This window comes from Monodelphis domestica, chromosome 5 (genome assembly GCF_027887165.1).
Source record: "Monodelphis domestica isolate mMonDom1 chromosome 5, mMonDom1.pri, whole genome shotgun sequence".
Taxonomy (NCBI): Eukaryota; Metazoa; Chordata; class Mammalia; order Didelphimorphia; family Didelphidae; genus Monodelphis; species Monodelphis domestica.
Window position 1 is genome coordinate 157,657,883 of NC_077231.1, and position 15,015 is coordinate 157,672,897.

Here is a 15,015-nt window from a genome sequence, read left to right on the forward strand (position 1 = left end):
AAGATGGTGGGTGGCAAGAACAAAGGAGGTCTCTAAGGATTTGGGAAGCTCTTAAAATGAAGTTAGACATGATATGCTGGACTCTAGGGGGCAGTACCAGAAGCAGTGGTTTGAATATATCTGTCAAATTTAGGTTCTATTTAAGGGAAAAAACCTCCAAGTTATTAGAATTACCCCTAACATACTGTGTCTGAAGGGTGTGCAGATGTCCAGCAGAGAGGATTATAATTTGGCAGAAATTTTGTAGAGAGGATTCAATAGATCAACAGTTCTAAAAGTTTTCAGTTTCAGTGTGCATTTTATTTATATCCTTAAATCCTTAAGGACATGTTTTTATATCTATCAATATTTAATATAATAAAGTTAAAACTGATAAAATTAATAAATAATTCACTTAAATAAAAACAAGCCCATTCCATGTTAACACAAACAGCATGTATTTATGATAAATAACTATATTTTCAAGAGCAAAGACACGTAGTGAGAATGGCATTGTTTTACTTTTTTTTTTACTTTTATTTTTCAAATCTCTTTGTCTGGATTAATAGAAGATGCCTAGATATCTACTTCTAAACTCAATTTATTGTGACATTATTTTTGTTGATTTATATAATGAGAATACGGCTTCATCGATATGTTATTGGAAGAGGGATGAGTGCAAAGAGCAAGTGATACTTTAGTATTTTTATGAAAATAGTTTTATCTTTGTTGAAATTCTGAAAAAGTCTTGGCAAATGTCTATGGACTACATATTCAGGGCCACTATATACATTAGATTATTTCCTAAACCTGTTCTAATTCTGTGATTAAACACACTTATACTTGCATACTCACACATATTACATGTAGTTTATAGATATGTATACAGATATATATATATACATACATGCATAAACTTAACATATATGTGTTATTTCTATAAATATGCACACACACATATATTATATGATTATTTATTTGGTAAACATATATTTAATACAGTATATATATATATTTAAAATTGTGTATATAAATTATGGTAAACACACATCAAAGACAAAAATAATTATTTTAGTGTGATTAGGTATAGTGTGATATCTACATTTTAAAAAATAATTTCTGTTGGTGTTTTCATTATATTATTATTATTTATAGTGCCTTTATATTCATTAGTTTCCTTTCTCAAAAAATGGAAAAATTTTCACTATAATTCAGCACTAAGTTCCAATTAATAAGATATTTCTTGAATGATTTTTCTGTGGATCCTATAAGACTATTTTGTGTAGACATTAATATAGAATCTTCATCTTAATTATATATAGAACACCAACCTGTTTCCCCCTGTTAGTTGTGGTAGTAGAATTGGGAAGAGAAGGAAGATACCATCAGAAAATAACAGAAATGAAAGGCAGATGAAAATGGGAAGATGAAAAAGCTGGGATAGGAGTGGAGAGTAGAAATATGATGCATTGGCTACAACTGAGAAATGTATCATTCATGTATGCAGGTTGGAACTATTTTTAACCAGCACATTTAAGTAATGAGAAGGCATGTTTCCACTGTGGTTTATGAATACAAGCAATCATAATACTTCATTTGTAGAGCCATATAGTGCACAATAGAAAGGGAAGAGATTTGTGGGAATTCCCTGCTGTGAAAATGCACAGATACCTAGGGTTAGATGTACCTATGACTTGGTGTTACAGGCTGCATTCTTGATTTATCACTCTAAGATCTTTGCTCTTCCTCCTTTCAATCCCTGAGACATGATTGAAAATGTTTAGAATCCTGCTAGCTAGACAGGCTTTAATAGGATCATCTCTTCTCCACTTGATTCTCTGAGCCTTCTGCATAGCAGGAGCAGTTGAGTGAGTGGAAAGCAAGAAGGCCCTCCTGAGATCCCAGAGTGCTATGAGCACTTGCTGAGGATTAGGCATGCTTTGTGGTACTACCCACACATCCTTTCCCTAAACTTTGGCAAAATTTTTCCCTGCTTTGTTTTTTTTTATTCCAATTCCTTTCCCCCAACAATCATAGACCATTGGAACACACAATTCCCTCTAGTAACAGACCATTCATCTACTCTTTTCAAATCTCAAATCTGTCCTCATCCTATCTTAGGCTTGATTTACCCTTCACTCTGCCCAGGGATTTGCCTAATTATGGTTACATGCTGTTTTTCCTTTGACCTAATTTCCATGACTAAGAAACATAGGTGGTCCAATGTGTTAAGTGCTAGAAATAGAAAGTCCTGAATCCAAATCCTGCCTCAAATTCTAGCTATATTACCATGAACAAATCACTTAACTTCTGTCTGCCTCAGTTTCATTATCTATAAAATGGGGAAAACAATAGTACTTACTTCAAAGGGTTTTTTTAAAAGAATCAAATGAGGTAATATTTGTGAAGTACTTTGGAACCGAATCACTACTTTACTGGTCATCATTATCATTATCATTATTGTTTTTATCATCCATCATATAGGTGACATCAAAGTAATTATTCTCCTTGTGTAGTAAAATGTTGAAGCTGATTACTGCATATTAGAATCATAGATGTAGAGGGGAGCTCAGTCCTCATTTTACTGATGAGAAAAGGAATTAACCGAAAGGCTGAATAACTTGACTCAAGATTACAGAGACAGTGACCATGAGAGGCAGAATATGAACCTATATCCTCAACTCATGTTATTATAGCATGCTACTGCAGAACTTTTTTTGATTAAAGGTCTTATAATAACATCAAGTTATGCCATTATTTTTGTTTATTTATTTATATTATATAATAACAAAAGGTATTTCAGCTATGGCTGTGAAAAGTAACAAACATTTCATTGGAAAATATACCAACAGAATTTCAACGATCCTCAGAAGTCATTGGCATTCCCTGCTCAAAACATGAACTCTACTTTCAAGGCATCCTTGACAAACTATCATACATGATTCTAAAAAGAATCAAAGCTAAAAAGAATCAAGGGGCCAGTAGTCCAATTTGTTAGTTTTGCATATGAAGAAACTTAGGTCAGTGGAGTTTAAATGACTTGCTCAGATTCACAGATATTGTGTCATAGGTAGGAATTTAACTGAAGTCCTCAGTTTGAAGAACCAGAAGGAGAATGCATTCCATGCAATGTTAATCCAAACAGCCACTTAAGGTAGAACTTTTAACCGGAAACACTCTAAGTGGTTATTTAAATATCTGGCTATTTGGAATTGCACCAAAAAAATTCAACTGAACTAGATATTTTACTTTTGGATTGAATATGTCAATTTTTGTTACACAGAGTGCTGATTAAATGAAGAAATGTATTAGAAAACAGCAAGAACTTTTCAGAAGTGATTTTTCAGAAAGGTAGAAGGAGATCTCTGAAACATAGATTTTAAAAGAAATGTCTATACTATTTTTCAATTCCAGAAACAAGTTTATAAATGTTTTGCCAAGTAGCATATAAATAACACAAAAGTACCCTGTGAAATATACATCATGCATAGGTATATAGTGTTCATCATTCCTCTCACCAAAGCAGTTTTAGTTACACTATTATAACTAAAACTTGAATTTGAGTTGGAGGGAAAAATTCTCAGAAATGTTTTTAGATTAAAGAAGCTGCGAGGAGTATGCAATTTGCCTCATGTTATATTTTTAATTTTATGTAGTCAGTTTAGATGTGGCCACAGTGTATTTATTCCTAAGGAATTCTATCGGTGGAAGTTAGCTGTCATTGTAAATTAATGCTGTTTTGTTACCTGATAGTAAGGAAAGGAGCAATTTTATGGCTGGTTTAGCCAAGAGGGATTCAATAGTAAATTCCTGAAGACTGTGATGGTTCTATTATTAAGAAATAAACCCATCTGAGACACCAGTTTCAGAGGTCCCATAATGCCAGGAATTAAGTTTCAAATGGTTATAGGATCAAAGATTTAGAGCTGGAAGAGAATGATGAGGTCATTTAGTCTGATCCTTTCATTTTATAGGTGAGGAAACTGAGGCCTAGAGGGCTAAGTGGAAATTTACTCCAAACAATCTGGGTAAGTTAAGGTGCCAGGATTTGAAGTTAGTTTTAGTGTTAGATTATTTGATACCAAATCCAGGTTCTCAATTTATTTGGGGTTTGTATTCATTCTATCTCCATTACTAGTGAAGCTAATTATTTTGCTTGGGAATCTTATGTTCATAAATCAGAAATGTGTCTTGTTTATCCAATAGGTGTTTCAGTATATTACACATGATTCCATTGTCTTAAATATAACTAAATCTCAGTCCTCCATACTAAAGAACAAAAATAGAAAAGGCCTGGAAAATTGCTCATTTTATTTGCTCACCAAGAATTTGCAGTCTAAAAGGAAAGGATTTCTAGTAGATGATCAATTATTCTAAATTCTAAATGAGGGGAAGATAATCTAACCTTAATGCACTGTATAGAAACCAAAATTGTTGTGAAATCAATTTGATATGTATACATAGGCATATATGTGTGTGTGCATATATTTTAATAGAGATAATAAACTATAGACACATTTTAAAGCTTATATACTTGGTGGCTCAGTGAATTGAGAACCAGGCCCAGAAATGGGAGGTCCTGGGTTTAAATTTTGCCTCAGACACTTCCTAGCTGTATTGATCCTAAAATGGAAGGTAAGAGTTTAAAAAAAACCCAACAACCATTAGACTGATCATATGACATGTCTGTCATATCTGAAAACTCTCCTTCATCACCTCTGCCTCTTTGAATTAATCTACAGGAACCAATTTTTTATGTTTGCTTCAGTTATTAATACTCTCCTCTTAGTTCTCCCCCAAATTACTTAGCATATATTTTATATTAATTATCTATGTACATGGTATCCCTTCCACCAAATAAGACAATGTTTTTGTCTTTTATGATTAGTGTCTCACACAGTCTCTAGTATATAATTGGATACTTAATTCCGATTTGTAAAATTTGGCATTTTATTTTAAAATTAGAATTGAAATAAATGTGAATTAAATTAATTATTGATTAATTGGGAAATTTTTTAAACTATGTGAAAAATACCTTAATGCTGGTCATTTGAAAAAAAATGGGTCTGATATGACATGTCATAATCAATACAAAATCCATCAAGTTAACCTTGAAATCAGGAGAACTTGGGATGAACTTTCAGTGACACTTCCTGAGAATTTTTAACCAAAGTTAAGAGATTTAATCTCTTACTGCCTTAGGTTTCCCTTCAAAACTCTAAGTTAAGAAAAGTTACTCATCTAAAATCCCACATCCAGAACAAAAACATCACATTCGTTTAAATTATAGGTGGATTGGGATTGGTTTATAATTGGTATTGTTTTCCTAGTCTATTAAGTGTTTCCTCAAGTAGTTTCTGAAGAGAAGGCATAATAATGGCATTTCTAAAGTACTCTGTTTTCTCTGGCTAAGACAGTGAGCATATTTTTATTGAAGCTCAGCAGCTTAAAATAGTACACTTTCCCTGAAGTGAGCATGCAACAGCATATCTGTGGATGTTCATTAGAGAAAGATCAGGTTACATTGTACAACTAAGCTCAGAATGGATGCAGGAATGCTCTCAGGGGATATAACTGTGACATATCCAAAGATGACTTGGAATGAGTTAGAGCAAACTAACATCAAGAAGAAAAACTCTATGTAAGAATGAACACTGAACTAAACATGGGCAAATACAACAAATGATTTCATAAGCCATACCACATTTGAACACTGATGTTCAAGAAATATTAGAATCATAGTACTTTCGTGCACAAAGATTGCAGCCATCATTAATTCCAATTCACTCATTTTGCAGGTAAGGCAATTCCACTTCTTCAGCACATTCCCTTTGGCCAGGTACCTTTCTCACCATCTTCCCTTCAGTTTCCTTTCATGCATTATCTTCTTCCATTAGAATGAACACTCCTTGAAAGAAAGATTGTTTTTCTCTTTGTGCATTTCTATTCCCAGCACTTTAGCAGCCAATGCTTGGTACATAGTTTTGTTTATTGCCTCGCCTTATTACCTGATTTTTATGTCTGCATTAACTATATTAGGAAGAATAATTTCAAAAATTGATCATACCACTATAAGTATGAAAGATCCTTTCCTGATTATGGAAACAAAGGAGGAAAGTGTTTAGGGTATCATCTTTTATTTTATTTTATTTTATTTTTAAATCCTTCTTTCCTTCTTAGAGTTTGTGAAAGAGAATTTATTTATCTTAACTTAATCAAGTACTTTGGAGTACCCTACCCTTTTAACTCAATCAGTCAGGAACTTGTGAATCCTTTTGATAAGAGTTCACAGCCTCAAAGGACAGGAAGTGGATCCCACAGACAGTGCTAGGCAAATTGAGAAGCTGTGATTAGTTCCCATAAAATGGGGTGGGGGGGCTGACAGGAAGTGATGTGGAAAACAGTTAAAAAAGTGAGACTGAAAAGAACATTCATTCATTTCTTGGCTCTTCCATGAGGAGACTCTCTTGGTTGGGTAAGGAGAATTCTGTATGATTCTGTGCTGGAGGCTTTTTGGGTGGATGACTGGAACTGAAGTAAGAGCTTTAAACTGGTGAGACCCATATTGAATAGGTTATCAGATTTACATATGGAGATTGGCACCTGAGGTAGCTTTTGTCAGAATTGAGCTGAATTTCTTCAGACTGGCAATTATAGGGTATTTAGCTAGGATATTTAGCTAGGAAATATTTTCTACTTCCCTCTTAAATTTCTCTCTTTTGCTGTATTTATATTATTGTAAATCATTAAGAGCTAGTAACAGATTTTTGATGTAAGAAGTGAATTATTTTTATAATGTCGACTACAATCTCACTTTTATAACTTTCATATTGTCAGACCTATTTTAAATGTTACAAGTTAATACTGCATATTGGTTTCAAGGCAGAAGAGTAGTAAGGGTTAAGCAATGTGTGTTAAGTGATTTGCCCAGAGTCAAACCACTAGGAAGAGTATGAGGCTGTATATCAATCAGCAACTTTTAAGTTAATCAGTCAAAAACTCAAGTACCCCTACTTAGTGACTTAATTTTTGATTGATTAACTTACAAGTTGCTGATTGATAAAGAGAGTTTGATTCACTCTTAAAAAGACCAAATTTGAACCCAGGATCTTCCTTATCCAGTCCTGATTCTCAATCCACTTAGTCACTCAGCTGCCCCCTCACCCTTTATTTTTAAATCATGTATCCATTTTTACTATATATGGTAAATGGCATGAGGTATTGGTATTGACAAGACACCAAAATTTAGCCTTTGTTAATGGCTATTGTTTTCCTGAGTTAACATATTCTGCAGACCTAGACCTAATAGTTCCAGACCCAAATGTAGCTGCTGAGTATCCCATCCAATCATTGTGTGCTTTGAGCTTCACATAAAAATAGAAGTTTGTATGCATACATTGATAGTGTATTCTGTTGCTATTAATCTGTTACTATCAAAACTGCAGACCAGAATCATGGGTCAGCAAAGACAAACTATGTCAGCTCTGAGTAATGGAAAACACCTATAGAAACCACATCCATGCCAACATGGCTCTGTAAAGAAAACTTTCAATCAACAAACAAAACTGACTGTCCTGCTCTTTAATGCTGGAAAAACCCTGATAATAGACTCTTTTATGCTAAACAAATTCTATCTTGTCACTAAGCAAACCTTAGTCTTGTCACAACTCTTGTTTCAAGGCTGTACCTTGACATTTTGGATGAGAATTATGTAAGTTTATCCCTGTTTTGCCATGACTTGTCCTTACCTTTCAACAGAATGAAATTTTAAAGTTATTCTTATGTTCCATTTGTGTGGTTGATAGGATAGATCTAATTTTGCCACATTTTTTGCCAGTTTTCACAGCAGTTTCTGTCAAACAATGCTTTCTTCCAAAAACTAGTATCTCACAAATAGATTACAATGCTGATTTACCATTGCCTGTTGAGGGCCAGATCTATTCCAATTGTTCTCTACTCTATTTCTTAGTCAGAACCAAATTGTTTTAATGGTTGTCACTTTATAATATAGTTTGATATCTGGTATAGCTAAGTCACCTTCCTTCATTTGTTCTGCAATAATTCCCTTTACATTTCAAGTCTTTTGTTCTTCCAAATGAATTTTGTTATTATTTTTTCCAGCTCTGTGAAATAATTTTGGGTAGTTCCGATTAGCATGGCATGAATAAGTAAATTAATTTAAGAAGAATTTTTATATTTATTATATTTTATCAGATGACTCATGAAAAATTAACATTTTCCAATTGCTTAGTTCTAATACTATTTGTGTAAAAATTATTTTTCTTTGTGATTAGGTTTCTCTTGGCAGGTAGGTTCCCAGGTATTTTATATTGTCTACAGTCATTTTAAGGGGGGTTTCTCTTTCTATCTCTTGCATTTGGGCTGAATTAGTAGTATGGAGAAATGGTGATTATTTTTATGGGTTTATTTATAGCCTGCAACTTTGCTAAAGTTAATTATTTGATTGGTCTTTTGGTTGATTCTGTAGGATTCTCTAGGTATACCATCATATCATTCCAATCCCTTCAATTTATTAAGAGTCTACTCTCTATAAGGAATTTACTTCACCAAGCACTTTACACATATAGTTATACTTGAAACTCAAAACATCCTTGTAAGTAGATGCTATTATTATACTCATTTTAGAATTAAGAAAACTGAGGCAATTGTGATTAATGATTTGGCCAACCCCACACTACTATTGTTTGAGTCTATGTAGAATCATGTCTTACTACAGGTCTGACATTCTATATACTCTGCTCTCTTGTGGGGGGTCTAAGTGAACAAGGACAATTACTGTCTAAAGGGAATAGAGAAGGATTTTATTTTGTTAAGTTTCTCTCTTTTTAACTATAGTTGTTCTGTATCTGGAGTGTAAAATGGAGATTTGAACCCCAGACTTCAATCCCCAGAAGTCCTTGGTACTTCCCAGAATTCCCTATAATCTCACCTGAGTCCCTACCTGGGCGAGATCACAATCTGTATATGAACTGGCTGTAACGCCTACTTTGGCCCCTCTCTCTTCCTCTACTAGGAGATGGCAAGATGTAGTGAGTAAGATGTGAATGGGCTAATCAGCTCTAGACATGTGGTTTATTATTTTGTATCCTTATTTTCTAATAATCTTTAATAAACCTCATGAAGCATAATACTTTTATTACTAGAGTCTAATTTAATTTTTACAGTTAATGGCAACCACTAGATTGGATGAGAACTTCTCAATTATTTTTTAAAGATAGCCTAGATAATGTTTTCTAAAAGCCACATTTCTCCAAGGCTTTTCAGCAAAGCCTCTTTACTCAGCTCGATCCTGTTGCCTACTTGCCTGCTTGCCTGCAATCTGCCCCTGCCTGCTGCCATCCACTCTGCACCTTCTTGATTCAGATCACTCATCTGGACCCAGCTTTGCCCACCCACCCGGCTCCTACTGCCTGCTTCTGCGCTTCTGCAATCCAGACCTGTTTGACCTAGATCACTCTCCCGGTCCTGACCCACCCGGCTCCAGCCCCAGCCCCAGCAACTCTGGCCTCCCAGCCAGATCACTCATCTCTCCAGGCCCAACCGCAGGACCCAGGCTACTGTAGCTGCTGTGTCTTTAGGAATCATCACCCAGCTGGTAAAAACAGGGGTGTTGTTTCCTTAATCCACAATTAGCCTCCAGGTGGCAGGGGGCAAGGAACCACAGGGGTGGGGGGAAGAGGAGAAGGAAGAGACTTCTCCAAACAGGAAGTTACAAGCATGGCTTATTTAAAAGGATATCTTTTGAGTGAACTGATCCTTTTATTGATCTCACCTGAGATTCAGGAGAGCAATTCATGTCCCTGCAACTCTTTGGCCCAATTTGAGATTCCAAAAACCCACCCTCACTATGGGGGAGCACCTCAGTGGCTCAGTGGATTGAGAGCCATGTCTAGAGACTGGAGGTCCTGGGTTCTAATCTGGGCTCAGACACTTCCTGGTGGTGTGGCACTGGGCAGGTCATTTAACCCCCATTGCCTACCCCTTACCAATCTTCTGCCTTCTGACAATAGGCATCTAAATGGATAATTAATTTTTAAAAATGAACTCTAAAGAGACTGGATGTTATATTTTTAAGGCTTTTCGAACTTCAATGTTTTAAAAAAAATCTGTATTTTATTGCATTTTATTGATTGTTTTGTTTAAGATTTAATTTTGTTGGGTTTAAGTTCATATATTAATGCATTCAGTACTATTCTGTTACACTGAATCATTTTAATGTACTGGGTTTTAACTACTGTTATATTCTGTTGCTTTTCCCCTATAACTATACTGAATAAATATTGTTGAATAAGCCCACATAAAAACAGCTTTTTCTATTTTTGAATTTGTTAATTGTTACCTAAAGGATGGATAGACTTCATAAAAACTGGTTAAAATTGTATAACAACTTTTGAAAAATTTAATGAGCTAAATATCTCAAATAACTTTTTTACATTTTTTTCCCAACAACTCTGGTCATTTTGCATGCCCCTAACAGGAGATAAGGTCAATTTTAGTAGCTGAAGTGAAATACAATTATAATCCCCACCTCCCACATTTATAAAAATATGAGTGGATGGGACATCACAGTCTCATATCAAAGGAGCTGAGAAGTTAATCCCAGGGCATTGTACCCCTCTGGATAACTCCCCAATTTGCTTGTATTTACAGTGGATCATGGCCAGGTATGAAGAGGAAATGGATCTCATTTTTGGTGAGAAACCTTGTATTCTATATTTTTCTTAGCTAACACAGAGTGTCAATGATTATAAGCTATATTTTTATTTTTAAAACTCTTTTATTATATTTTTTCTTGCATGTGAAATATACTGTTTCATTATTTTTTAATTTTTTTCTCTCCTTTTTTATATTTGAAGCACATGACACCAGTATTAAGATTTTATTTAACTTTTTTTGATTTAGCAGTACTAAGAGTTTAAAATATATTTCCTATGTCAATGCATGCCCCAAAAGCTTGAGACTATAAAAATGATGCCAATAATTGTTTAAAATAATTATGGGACTTTACTTAATGATTCTGTCTGATTCCAGGACAAGGTATACAAAAGAGCCATTGCACAGGACAAAAGAAGCACAAAGCTAAACCTGAATTGTGCCAAAAGAGCACACAGGTCAAAAAAGAAAAAGAAAAAAGAAACCAATCCAGAAAGGATTGATGAACTTCTAAGCCAATACAGAGGACCTGAACCTAGTGTGAAGGCTCGAGGTTGCAATGCTTAACATACATTAAAATATAGGCCTTCCTTGTATCCACACTCTTTGTGAAAATACTTACAGACAAGTATCTCAAATTTGGCTCCTAACTGACTTCTATAATCTAGTCTCTATTCTGTCTTTCATAATATGGCAACTTTCTGTAGTCCTGGCTACTAACTGGGTAAATTCATCATTGCTTACATCATTTTAATTGGGCCCTGATTCAAGGACTTGTTATAGATTTATTATTCCTTTATTTGCAATTTTTACACATAAGGCTTTGATAGTCTATATTTCATCCAGAAATTATCTTTTTTTATTTGTATTTTTCTGATTTTTTAAAATTTCTCTTGCCAATTGGTTCATAAACTTCATAACTCAGCCACACATTCCTAAATGATCCTGTGTTTTTCAATCACCCTCTTCAGGGGGGGTAATGTAAAATTATTATTATTCTAAATTGTAAAGTTTAAATTCCTTTTGAGAGCAATTTAGGTTAAGAAACATGCTATCTCTCCAAATCCAGAAACTGAAATATTTGGAGAAGACACAATGAAGATGACTCCACAGAAAACAAGCTGTACATGAGAAGATCAAGAATAAACTTTGCGTGTGGTTGATTGAACATTTAATTTATATGTATAGTTTCATTCCAAAGGGGACTGACCCCTAACTGGCTTTTTATCAATGCACCTAGAAATCATTGGTTCTGTTCTCTTTTCCTCTTATCCTCAAATTATTGTAATTTCAATGTTGGTATGTTTACAAGACCCAGCGGAGAGACTAGTCTTCCTCAGGCCTCAGAGAGATAATGTAAAATGGAGATTTGAATCCCAGATTTCAATACCCAGAAGTTCTTGGTACTTCCCAGAATTCCGTAAAATCTCACCTGAATCCCCACCTGGGCGAGATCACAATGTGTATTTAAACTGGCTGTAAAGTCTACTTCAGCCTCTCTCTCTTTCTCTACTCAAAGATGCTAAGATGTAGTGAGTAAGATGTGAATGCACTAATCCGCCCTAGACACATGGTTTATAATTGGGCATGCAAATTAAAAAAATTAGAAAGCAAAAAAATTAAAAATCCTCAGATGAAGACTAAATTAGAGATCCTAAAACTCAAAGGAGAAATTAATAAAATTGAAAGTCAAAGAACTATTGATTTAATAAATGAGACTAGAAGCTGGTACTTTGAAGAAACAAAAAAAAATAGACAAAGTACTAGTCAGTCTAATTAAAAAAAGGAAAGAAAAAAACAAAATTAACAGTATCCAAGATGAAAAGGGAGACCTCACCTCTAATGAAGAGGAAATCAGGGCAATCGTTAAAAACTACTATGCCTGGGGGCAGCTGGGTATCTCAGTGGATTGAGAGCCAGGCCTAGAGACAGGAGGTCCTAGGTTCAAATCTGGCCTCAGACACTTCCCAGCTGTGTGACCCTGGGCAAGTCACTTGACCCCCATTGCCTAGCCCTTACCACCACTCTTCTGCCTTGGAGCCAATACACAGTATTGACTCCAAGATGGAAGGTAAGGGTTTATTAAAAAAAGAAAAAAAAGAAAAAACTACTATGCCCAATTATATGGCAAAAATATGGCAATCTAAGTGATATGGATGAATACTTACAAAAATATAAATTGCCTAGACTAACAGAGGACGAAATAAATTACCTAAACAACCTCATATCAGAAAAAGAGATTGAACAAGCCATCAAAGAACTCCCTAAGAAAAAAGTCCCAGGTCCAGATGGATTCACAAATAAATTCTATCAAACATTCAAAGAAGAACTAATCCCAATATCATACAAACTATTTGACAGAATAAGCCAAGAAGGAGTTCTACCAAATTCATTTTATGATGCAAACATGGTACTGATTCCAAAACCAGGCAGGTCAAAAACATAGAAAGAAAACTATAGACCAATCTCCTTAATGAATATAGATGCAAAAATCTTAAATAGGATACCAGCAAAAAGATTCCAGCAAGTCATCCCAAGGGTTATCCACTACTATCAGGTAGGATTCATACCAGGAATGCAAGGATGGTTCAATATTAGGAAAACTATCCACATAATTGACCATATTAACAAACAAACCGACAAAAATCACATGATTATCTTAATAGATGAAGAAAAAACCTTTGATAAAATGAAAGTCTAGGAATAGAAGGGCCTTTCCTAAAAAATAATAAATAGTATATATCTAAAACCATCAGCAAACATCATCTGTAATGGGGATAAATTAGAAGGCTTCCCAATAAGATCAGGAGTAAAACAAGGATGCCCATTATCACCTCTATTATTTAACATTGTACTAGAAACACTAGCAGTAGCAATTAGAGAAGAAAAAGAAATTGAAGATATTAAAATTGACAATGAGGTGACCAAGCTATCACTCTTTGCAGATGATATGATGGTCTACATATGTGACAAGGAAATCACTTTAAAAGACTGATATATATTAATTTAAGGTCGCCAAGGAATTCAGCTATGTAATTCCTAAATGAAAACTCAAGTCAGCAGTCAACCTTTTATGGAGTTTTTAATTACAAACAGGAGGAAGAAAGGTATTAGAGAGAGAGAGAGAGAGAGAGAGAGAGAGAGAGAGAGAGAGAGAGAGAGAGAGAGGGGAGAGAAGGGAGAGAGAAAGGGGAGAGAAGGGAATAGGGCTTAAATACCCCCTCTGTTTAGGCTGGGCCAAAAGGCCCAAGCCCTTAGATAGCTTGAGACAAAGAAAAGAGATCAGTCCCTATCACTCACGTGACCAAAATGGAGAAACAGTCTCATGGGCCTCCACCTCCAGCTTCCTTCAGAGCAAAACTTCTCAGAGCACAACATCTCAGAGCAAAACCACTCCAACCACCTTCAGTCCTCAGACCCTGCTATCTTAAACGAAACCATCCAAGTTCCCTCCCCTCAGTTCTCACATCTACCAATCACTGTCCATGTCTTCCCTGTGCCAATGGTGGCTCTAGCTTAACCCAGGACCGCCCAGAGGTCTGTGGCTTTGCACATGTCTGTTGAAGGTCATATTCTCAAATAATTAAATCTTGATCCTTTTGCTGCAGCCCTTCCTAAATCCTGTTACCCTGAGTAGGTTGGAGATTGGAAGTTCCAAGACCTGGTTCTGTCATTCCAAGTATCTCTATTATATCAATTCTAAAATCAATCATGACTCAAAGAACTTCCTGTTCTATGCTTAAGCATAGGTCAAAGCCCTTTCCATTGTTTAGCAAAAGGTTTCTGTCCTAAAGTAGTCTTAGGTAGGGAGGAGAAGGACCCTCCCATGCCTAGGGTTTCACATTCCAATAGCGTTTCTTACTATCAGTAGGAAATTTTTTCCAGTATGAAATTTCCAAATGGGGAAATTTCCAACATTTATAAGCCTAAGAAATTTTATGGTTTACACATAAAGAATCCTAGAGAATCAACCAAAAAGCTAGTGGAAATAATCAACAACTTTAGCAAAGTTGCAGGATATAAAATAAATCCACATAAGTCATCAGCATTTCTATATATTTCTAAACGATTTCAGCAGCAAGAATTAGAAAGAGAAATACCACTAAAAATCTCTGTAGACATTATAAGATACTTAGGAATCTATCTGTTGAGACAAACACAGGAACTACATAAACACAACCACAAAACACTCTCCACACAGTTAAAAGTAGATCTAAACAATTGTAAAAACATTGATTTCTCATGGGTTCGAATGAGTTAACATAATAAAAATGACAATCCTAGTCAAATTAATTTACTTATTTAGTGCCATATCCATTAAACTAACAAAAAACTTCTTTACTGAATAAGGAAAAAAAAAAC